This window comes from Lepus europaeus, chromosome 5 (genome assembly GCF_033115175.1).
Source record: "Lepus europaeus isolate LE1 chromosome 5, mLepTim1.pri, whole genome shotgun sequence".
Taxonomy (NCBI): Eukaryota; Metazoa; Chordata; class Mammalia; order Lagomorpha; family Leporidae; genus Lepus; species Lepus europaeus.
Window position 1 is genome coordinate 4,983,782 of NC_084831.1, and position 10,320 is coordinate 4,994,101.

A 10,320-nucleotide genomic window follows, 5' to 3' on the forward strand; every position below is an offset into this window, starting at 1 on the left:
GGCTTCTGCAATTCTCAGCACCTCGGGGGTCTCCTGCTGGTGCTCGCCGGACAGCCACAGCCGCCTGCACCCACGTCGGGCGGACAGCCACAGCCGACCTGCACCCACATCGGGCGGACGGCCACAGCCGTCCTGCAGCCACGTCGGGCGGACGGCCACAGCCGTCCTGCACCCACATCGGGCGGACAGCCCCAGCCGCCTGCACCCACGTCGGGCGGACAGCCACAGCCGACCTGCACCCACGTCGGGCGGACAGCCCCAGCCGACCTGCACCCACGTCGGGCGGACGGCCACAGCCGTCCTGCACCCACGTCGGGCGGACGGCCACAGCCGCCTGCACCCACGTCGGGCGGACGGCCACAGCCGACCTGCACCCACGTCGGGCGGACGGCCACAGCCGTCCTGCACCCACGTCGGGTGGACGGCCACAGCCGACCTGCAGCCACATCGGGTGGACGGCCACAGCCGACCTGCAGCCACGTCGGGCGGACGGCCACAGCCGCCTGCACCCACATTGAGCTCAAAAAGCTCCAGGGGAGGCCCTGTGCTCTCTGCGCTGCAGGGCGGAGAGCCCAGCACATTTCTAGGCCCCTTAGCCAGAAACACGGACATCTTGATTCTAACACGCAGATTTAAAAGAAAACAAAACGAAAAGGAGAAGGGCTGGCACAGGAGGAGCACGGTGGGGGAGGGGGTTAGGACAGTGGCCGATATTCTGGGTGCTACTGTCATGGTTGATGCAAACCCTCGTACATTAGTCAAAACCCATAGAATGGGGGCTGGCGCTGTGGCGTAGTAGTAGGCTAACCTTCCACCTGCGGTGCTGGCATCCCATATGGGTGCTGGTTAGTGTCCCGGCTGCTCCTCTTCTGATCCAGCTCTCTGCTGTGGCCTGGGAAAGCAGTAGAAGATGCCCCCAAGTGCTTGGGCCCCCGCGGGTGGGAGACCGGGAAGAAGCTCCTGGATCCTGGCTTCGGATCGGCCCAGCTCCAACCATTGTGGCCATTTGGGAAGTGAACCAGCGGTTGGAAGACCTTTCTCTCTGCCTCTCCCTCTCTCTCTCTCTCTCTCTCTCTCTCTCTCTCTCTCTGTAACTCTACATCTCAAATAAATAAATAAAATCTTAAAAAACAAAAACCCATAGAATGAACAACACCAGGGATGAATCCCAGTGTAAACAGTTGGTGTTCATTAATACCAGTGTATCGGTACCAGCTCATTGGTCGTACCCAGTGGACCACACTCATGCAAGATGTTAGCTCCGTCACAGGAGAAGAGGTGTAGGGTGGGGGGCAGGTGTGTGAACCCTGTATATTTGCTTAATTTTCTGGAAAAAAAAACCAGCCCTTTGGTGAAACAACAAAACATTAAAATGAGACGGGAGGGACACAGGTCTCGGGAACTTGGGCTGGGCCAGGTTCCCTGGCTGGGCCCAGATCTCGCTTCTGCGATCTCTGGCTGGCAGGTGGGAGGAGGCGTGGGTTACAGGGCACACGCTGTCTCCAAGAAGGAATAGACCTGTTTTTCAGGAGAGACCGTTCTTATTGTACTTTTATTCCTGCGAGTCGGGCGGCGACGGGTGATGGCGGCCACGGCACTCTCACTACCAGTTCTAGGCGATACCACACGCCTGGCTCCCACCATCTGGGAGGCCGAGGGCCGCGCGGCGCCAGGCAGGGCAGATCCGCGGGACGCAGAGGGTCAGTGCTTCCCGGGTGCAGCTCGCGGACACCTGCTGGTCCCGCAGCTGCAGACCCCGAGGCTGAGGTGGCGCTCGGGTGTCTGTGTGTCCTACACCAGCTCAGGTCCTCTTCAAGGGGCTGCTTTCCAAGTCAAGGGAGAAATGGTGTTCCCTTCATGATTGAGAACCTGCTTGTTCCTTCCTTTACAGAAGGGGCCTTTGGAGACCCTGTCACATACAGACGCTGGGACGTGGTGAGCCACTGGCACCCAGCTGGCAACCGCCAGAGCCGGTCTTCGGCTTATCAGTTCCGTGACACACCTGCCCCTGCCACTAACATGAAATTACAGCCCTGGGTCAGGTCACATTCTAGGCCAGGGCGTTCATTATTCTGGCTGGGGACAGTGCCAGAAGGAGGAATGCCTGTGACCATGCCCAGGCCGGCGTCCCAATTGCAACCAGGCCCCCTCTCGGGAAGACACCTGCTGCTGGCACGTGCAGGTTCTCATGCAGCCGTGTAGCGAGCTCCCTTGTGCTCGGACGCAAGGACTGGGGGATTCCGACCCCGGGGGCATTCGGCACCCTCCACCCCTGGCCAAAACAACAACAGCTTTCTACAATGAAGTCTTGCAACACTTCCTGTTGGCTTAATGCTGAACGTCCAGGCTGGACGGAGAGAGGGGGGAACGGCCCCGGCGCTGTCAGCAGATTCCTGGCGGTTAGGACACGGTCCTTGCACGCTGCGGCCTGCGCTGGCATCCCTGGTGGGTGTGTTTATTCTGCCTGGTTCAGGAGCGCACTGGCCGGCGGCCCTGTGGGGTTGATACCAGCTTGAAAGATTGTTTGTTTTGTTTTTCTATCTAGGGGGATGCTAACAGTGAGGCTGCTGGAGCTCAGCTGAAGCCTGAGCCCTTGGAAAGAGCCTTCATCCAGGACCAGTGGCTTTGCCACCGCCTGACGGGCAGGGTGCAGGCTGGGGTGTGGGCACCCCTCTCTGACCCGGAGCTCAGGAATAAATGGTTGCCGGAGTTTCTTCATCTCCTGAGGACAAAGAACATCTCCATGTTCTTCTCCCAGCACCTGGAGGCCTGAGCTGTCCCGTTTAATGCCCCCACACACACACACCAGTGGCATCAGAAACTGTAAGGGACAAACGTGTGGCCCAGCGTGTGGAGCCACGGCTGGCAGTGCCCGCATCCCACGTCCGAGTGCTGGTTTAAGTCCCTGCTGCTCCACTTCCCACCCAGCTTCCTCTGACACTCCTGGGAAGCAGCAGACAATGGCCCGAGCACTTGAGTCCCTGCCGCCCACCTGGGAGACCCGGGTGGTACCTCACTTTGGCCTGGCTCAGCCCCACCTGTTGCAGCCATTGTGGGAGTGAACCAGCAGATGGAAGAGCCCTTTCTCTCTCTCTCTCTCCGGCGTTTTGCCTTTCAAATAGGTAAATGAGCTTTTAGCAAAGGCAATTTCGGGGGCTGCTGTGTGGCATAGTTGGTAAAGCTGCCGCCTGCAACACCGGCACTCCGTGTGGGTACCGGTTCAAGTCCTGGCTACTTCACTTATCCAGTTCCCTGCTATTGGCCAGGGAAAGCAGTGGAAGACGGCCCGAGTGCTTGTGTCCCCGTACCCACGTGGGAGACCTAGAGGAGGCTCCTGGCTCCTGGCTTCAGTCTGGCCCAGCATAGGCCATTGCCACCATTTGGGGAATGAACCAGCAGATAGAAGAACTGTGTGTATGTGTGTGTGTGTGTCTGTCTGTCTCTGTTTCTCCCTCTCTTTCTGTTACTCTTTCAAATAAATAAATAAATTCTTTAAAAAGGCAATTTTAAGACGTGTGGATTTTGTGAATGTGATTTACCCCATTGCTAACCCGGGGGTGGTTTCTTTTGTGTTCCCTCTGTCCACGCAGCCAAGCCTTTGTGGTTCTTGGAAGCCCTTGAAGAGCGGGGAGCTGAAGGCTCGGGGTCCCCGTGGCCCAGTGCTGGTGGGGGATGCTCAGCGTCCGTCTCTGCCTCTGGGAGTGCAGCCGGGGGCAGCAGGGGGCGGCGGGCGGCGGCTGCAGGGCAGCGGGCGGCGGTGCCCTGAGTTCTCCAGGCTGCTCCTGGTCACTCCTGCTGCCCCAGTGTCCCGCAGAGCAGCCACCTCCCCAGTCTCCCTCTTGTCCCCACCCTCTCCGCCCAGGTCTCTGACCACCACAGCGGAAGCAAATGCAATTTGTCTGAAGCACTGTCTTGGCACTGAGGATTGGACAAGGGAGGGGTCTTGTCCGGAAGTCAGGTGTACCTGAGGGGGAGGGGGCTCGTTCTGTTTTCAGCTCACAGGGGTCCGTCCACAGGCCCCGTGTCGTTCTGTGGACCGGGCAGGACCTGGTTGGACTCTCAGCACGGGAGGCGCTGGCTTGTTGACCAAGCATCCAGTGTGCTTGGACGGTGGGAAATACGCATTTGGTCTCAGTCCCTGGCCCCTGGGACTCAGGACATGCAGGGTGGGATTGGAGAGCTGTGACACGCTCACGAGATGACCCGAGGCCGGGCCCCCTTGGGACTGGCCGGTTGCAGATGGACCCAGTCAGCGTTAGAGGTTGAAGCTCTCGCTGTGCAGCGCCCCCGCTCACCCCACCTTGGGGACAGGGAGAGGGGCTGGAGCCCGAGTTCATGACGCCAGGCGAGGATGCGGCCGGGCAAGCTGGAAATTCCTGGGTGCTGAGCCTACAGAGGCATGGGGGGGGGGGGCAGCGAGGACCCAGGAGCTCCGTGACCCCCACCCCACTCTGTGCTCCCTGCTCTCTTCCATCTGACTGGTCTCGAGTTTGTCATAAATGAGTAACAGTAAGCAGAGAGCTGCCCTTGGCCCTGAGAGCCATTCTAGCAAATGATCAAACCCGAGGAGGGCGTTGTGGGGTCAGGGGTGCGCGAGGCCTGGGGCTTGTGCGTGGCCTCCACAGGGAGGGCGGCCCCGAGGGACAGGGCCTCAGGCATGGGGTCTGCTGGGATCGCCGGGTCGTGGGCATCGGAAGTGATGTGAGCCGGGGGCAGGGCGGGGACACTGTAGCTATGCAGGGGACGGCTTGAGATGAGCAAGCCCACGTATCGGGTGTCAGAGGCCAAAAGCCGCCCACTGGGCAAGGACGTCCGGCTTTGTTAGTTTGTCCTTTGCTTTCTGTGGACTCCGGTGGAGTGACTCCATCTCAGAGAGGCTCTCCTGGGGGACGCCGGCCAGATCTCGGCCCCTGAGCTCTCCCCAGACCCCCTGCACGAGACCCAGCCTGCAGCAGCCGTGTGTGGGTGTCGCTGGCGTGGAAACCGAGGCTCAGGACACTGAGGGAACTTGCCTCAGGTCAGGAGGGGCACGGGAGGAGAGAGGAGCACTCAGGCCCGGGCTGCTAATCCTACGCTGCGGGCACACTTCCCTTTGGGAGAAGTCTGGACCGGGGAAAAGTCCAGGCTTGGAGCTAAGAATTTTCCCACCATGCTCTGTACTCCTGGCTGTGCCCCACACATGACAGACTGGTGTCCTTAGTCCCCAAAACACCCTCCCCATGCCCACATCCTCTGGCCCTGCGGTGTGGGGCCTGGCAAAGAAGCTTCTAGAAATTACCTGTGTCAGGGGCTGCGCCGTGGCTCACTTGGTTAATCCTCCGCCTTCGGTGCCGGCATCCCATATGGGCACTGGGTTCTAGTCCCGGTTGCTCCTCTTCCAGTCCAGCTCTCTGCTGTGGCCCAGGAGTGCAGTGGAGGATGGCCCAAGTGCTTGGGCCCTGCACCGCATGGGAGACCAGGAGAAGCACCTGGCTCCTGGCTTCGGATCAGTGCAGTGCGCCAGCCATAGCAGCCATTTGGGGGGTGAACCAACGGGAGGAAGACCTTTCTCTCTGTCTCTCTCTCTCACTGTCTATAACTCTACCTGTCAAATAAATTTTTTTAAAAAAGTTACCTGTGTGGATGGGCTCGAGGGCACCCTTTCAGAGACCTGCACACCCAAGGTGGTTGGTGACACATGGACAGGAAGTCTCAACCCCCGAGGGACACACACGACCATGAAGAGCAGGTGCAGCAGAGAGAGCATAAGGTGGACTCATCACAGGGACCCCAGGGACAGAGAGTGGTGCCCAGGAGCTGGTGGGACAGCTCAGCCCTGGTAGCGGGGGCAAGGCAGAGAGATCTTCCATCCTCTGTCTCACTCCCCAGATGGCCCCAGTGCCTGGGGCTGGGCCAGGCCAAAACCAGAAGCCCAGATCTCCATCCAGGTCTCCTATGCGGGTGCAGGGGCCCAAGCACTTGGACCATCCTCTGCTGCTTTCCCAGGCCACAGCAGAGCTGGATCCAACGCGGAGCAGCCGGGACTCGAATCGGAGCTCATGTGGGATGCAGGTGTTGCGGGCAGCGGCTTAACCCGCTGTGCCCCAGCAATGTAGGTCAGATTCCTGCGCGCGGCTGCTGGCCACAGTCACACGGGAAACTAAGCACACGAAGACATTTTTGTCATTCTCTTCAGATGTGCTCCTGCAGGCTGCTGCTTAGCCTAGCAGCTCAGACACCGACTAAGATGCTGGTCCCACATCCCAGGAACAGGGTACGATTCCCGGCTCTGCTCCTGACCCCAGCTCCCTGCTGACGGGCGCCCTGGGAACAGCAGTGGTGGTCGAAGTAGTCGGGTCCCTGGATTGAGTCCTGAGCCCCTGGCATGGGCCCCTGCCCAGTCCCAGTCCCAGTTGTGACGGGGAAGGAGCAAGAGGGTAGGAGTTCTCTCCCCCCCTCCCCCTCCCCTCCCCCTCCCCTCCCCCTCCCTTCCCCTCCCTCCCCCTAGGTCTTAGTCTCTCTTTCAAAGAAACAGATAAACAAAACCGTACAATGTGTGTCTGCAGTTCCCCGGGCAACCCTTCTAGCGGAACCCAAGGTGGCAGGTCAGGAGGGGGCCCGTCCCGTCCCACGCCCTCCCACTGCCTATTGCCCCACCACCGTCTTCCTCCAGCGCCTGGGACTCCGGAGCAGCCGACTGGGTGCCCCTCCGTCTGCCCCCGACTCTGGGCCGCGTTCTCATCGTCTCCCTTCTCCTCCTGAGAAGGATGCGTGGGGACTGCTTCCCACTGCTCTCCCCACTTCTGCTGGGCTCTTCTCTCCCTCCCGGCCTCCTGGGGGCACCCTACCCCCCACCCGTCTCTGTCCTTGGCCTCCTGGGGGCAGCCACACACACACACACACACACACACCATCTCTGTCCTTAGCCTCCTGGGGGCAGCCACACACACACACACACACACACACCGTCTCTGTCCTTAGCCTCCTGGGGGCAGCCACACACACACACACACACACACCCCGTCTCTGTCCTTAGCCTCCTGGGGGCAGACACACACACACACACACACACACCCCGTCTCTGTCCTTAGCCTCCTGGGGGCAGACACACACACACACACACCCCGTCTCTGTCCTTAGCCTCTTGGGGGCAGCCACACACACACACACACACACACACACCGTCTCTGTTCTTAGCCTCTGGCTTTTGCTGCCCTTGCTCTCCCTGGACAGGCCGGCTCCAGGCGTTCTGTTCCTGACCCAGCGACTGCTCCCGAACCTGCCTCTCTGGCTGCCTCTCCCCCCTTGGACAGAGCCCACGGGCTTCAGACGTGTAACCTGCCGCTGCCTGGTCCCAGCCTCAGAGCCGCTCACTCTGCCCATCCTCCGGGTCGCTCTCCTGGGCCCGGGACTCGATGACCTGTGTGTGCCAGGCCCCGGTGCAGCAGCTGCAGCCCGTGTGCCCCCTAGTCCCTGCCCTCTCCACCGAGCCGTCCCCAAGCCCATTGACTCTGTCCCCTGAGCGGCGCTGGGGCCTCCGCGGGTGCCCGAGTCTGGGCTCTCCCGGGCCTTTGTGCGACGCTGCAGCCGCCGTTGGGCGAGCGTTTCTGGTGGTTTCCCACCAAGATCAGGCTTTGCTCGGAGGCCCCCGTCCGAGCCCCTGGCGGCCTCCAGGGCGGGGAACTCTCTGGCCCTCGCCCTCTGTGGCCTCCTTCCTTCGTCAGCATGGCAAACCATGGCCCTTGACCTACTTACAAAAAAACACAAAGTATTTTAGGAATGGAGACGTAATTCTCGCCCTTTTCAAGCCCGATCCCTGCCGATCTAATTCTAGAACATTCTCTTCCCCTAAAGACACTTCCCATTTCCCCAGCTCCCTCCAGCCCAAGGCCAAGGCCAAGCTGCCTCGTGGATGGTCCTCTTGGGGACGTTTCCTTAAAGAGAACCATGTAATTTCTGGTCTTTGTGTCTCCTATAAACGGAACGGTATAATTTCTGGTCCTCTGTGTCTGGTTTCTTCCACCCGGCTCAGGGTGTCCAAGGATCACCCAAGCTGTAGCAGACGTCAGAACTTGGTTCCCCACTGTGGGCAAAGCAGACCGCATGCGAGGACAGGCCACGCCCACTCGCCGGCTCCTCGAGGTCTCCCCAGGTAACACAGGTATGAGGTTTGGTGGCCCAGCTTCCGTGCTCCTACCTGGGGGTTGAGTTGCCTGGCAGGGGGCGCCGTGTCCAGCTCTGGGGGCCACCAGCTGCTCTCACAGAGGCCGCACCACTGCACCTCCACCAGCCGGACGCGAGGGTCCCCGCTCCCACACCCTGTCCAGCTGGGTGCGGGGGTCCCTGTCCCCCTTCCTCTCCAGCCGAGTACGGGGGTCCCCGGCCCCACACCCTCACCAGTTCTCCTCGGCCGTCTCTTTACTACAGCCGCCCCAGAGCTGTGCCTTAGTTTGCGTTTATTTTCATACGACCTGCAGACTAAACATGATTTTTGACGTCTTTAGAAGGCTGTAAAGCACCCTTGAACACACACAGGATGCGTGACAGTTCAGGCACACACACAGATATATGACAATGCATGACAGAGTTCACACACACGGATGTGTGTCAGAGTTCTCACACTCACACACATAGGACAGAGTTCACGCACACGATGTGTGACACAGTTCATGTGTGGCCGTGAAGCCCACAATGTTTCCTACCCGGTCCATCCCCACTCGGCTCCACCCGGGAGAAAACCTCAGCTCCGGGCTGGGCTCCCGGTCTGTGGTGGGAACACTTGGCTTCCCCTTCCCGCCCACTTCCCCTTCCCCTAAGGCCCAGACCCCTCTGGTCTCCCCGGGGTGGGGGCTTCATTCCATCCCCACGTGTTTGGTGAGACCGCTCTTGCGTAGCCCCTCCGTTCTTGCTTCCAGCCCTAGAACCAGATCCTTGGACATCTCCGTTTTCTTAGCACACGGAGTTAACCAAGGCACAGGAGAATGGGCCGAGCGCTCTGCCCTCGGGTCACTTACAGGGTGACCAGAGAGCTGCCGAGAGCCTGAACCCGAGCAGACCGAGCAGACCGGGTGAGCCACAGGCTGATTCACGACTCACCGGCTGCGGGAGCCCCTGCTGGTGCCAGGCCCCAGGAGCAGAGCGATGGAGGAGAAGGGAGCCCGGCACCGCCGTGGATCTGAACACACTGGCGGTGGCTCGAATGCCGGCGTCGATCCAGCTGTCCGGCTCGCCAAGCAGGCCGCCGCTCCCCCAGCTGGGCTCCTTCTCCAGGAGACAGTGTCTGAGTGGCTGTGGTTCCTGTCCTGAGTCAGCACCACACGTGGTGGCCGGGACCCGTGGGAGTCCAGCGCTTTCCTGGGTGGCCGTGGAACACTCCCAGTGGACGCTCTCAGGGCCCAGGGGCATTTAAAAAAATATTTAGAGTCGGAGTTAGAGAGAGAGAGAGAGAGAGAGAGAGAGGTCTTCCATCTGCTGGTTCACTCCCCAAATGGCCACAACAGCCACGAGCCAAGAGCTTCTTCAGGGTCTCCCACGTGGGTGCAGGGGCCCAAGTACATGCTTTCCCAGGCGCATGATCAGGGGGCTGGATTGGAAGTGGAGCGATACAGGATGCTGGAAGCCACTGAGCCACAGAGCCCCCTCCCCACCCAGGTGCATTTTCTCCTGTTGCCTGCCCAACGCTGTGGTCCCTGGGGCGCATGTGACAGCAGAGCCTCCCTCCGCCTGGGCAGCTCTGCCAACCAGAACCTCACCAGTCATGCTGGACGTGCCTTGTGGGTGTGCTTGGAGGTGGGACAGGTTTGCGAGCTGCCTTAGCCTGCCCGGCGGGAGCTCACCCCCGGCACTATCTGGAGCAGTGGCTGCAGGAGCGGGACCTGCAGGACCAGAGGGGCAGGGGTGGAGAGCGCGAGGCGGGTAGGGGCCAGAAAGAACCAGAGTGGGGCGTAGGCTGCCCCTGGCCCCTGGCAAAGACCACCTCCCCTCTGCGTTTCCTCCACGGGGAGAACGGCCCTAAGAGCGGCCACCATCAGCCCACCTCCCCAGGAAGGGGTCCCGTTGTGGGACATTTTATTGGCACGGGGGACCACTAGGTGTCTTTGGTGTGGACCCTGCATCTGTTATCCAGACGAGACGAAGGAGCCAGGGGCAGGGCGTGTACCTCACTGCCCCAGTGGAACCTTGGCCAGGCCTCCGGGCTGTGTTGTGCCATTGTCCAAAGACTGACCTTCTGCCCTGCTGGGGCAGGGGGGATCCCTCACTCGGGGTCACTGCCTTGCTTCAGGTCACGTTGTTTCTGTCACTCCATTTCCCTTGGTGCTTAGAAACAATGGCACAGGGGCC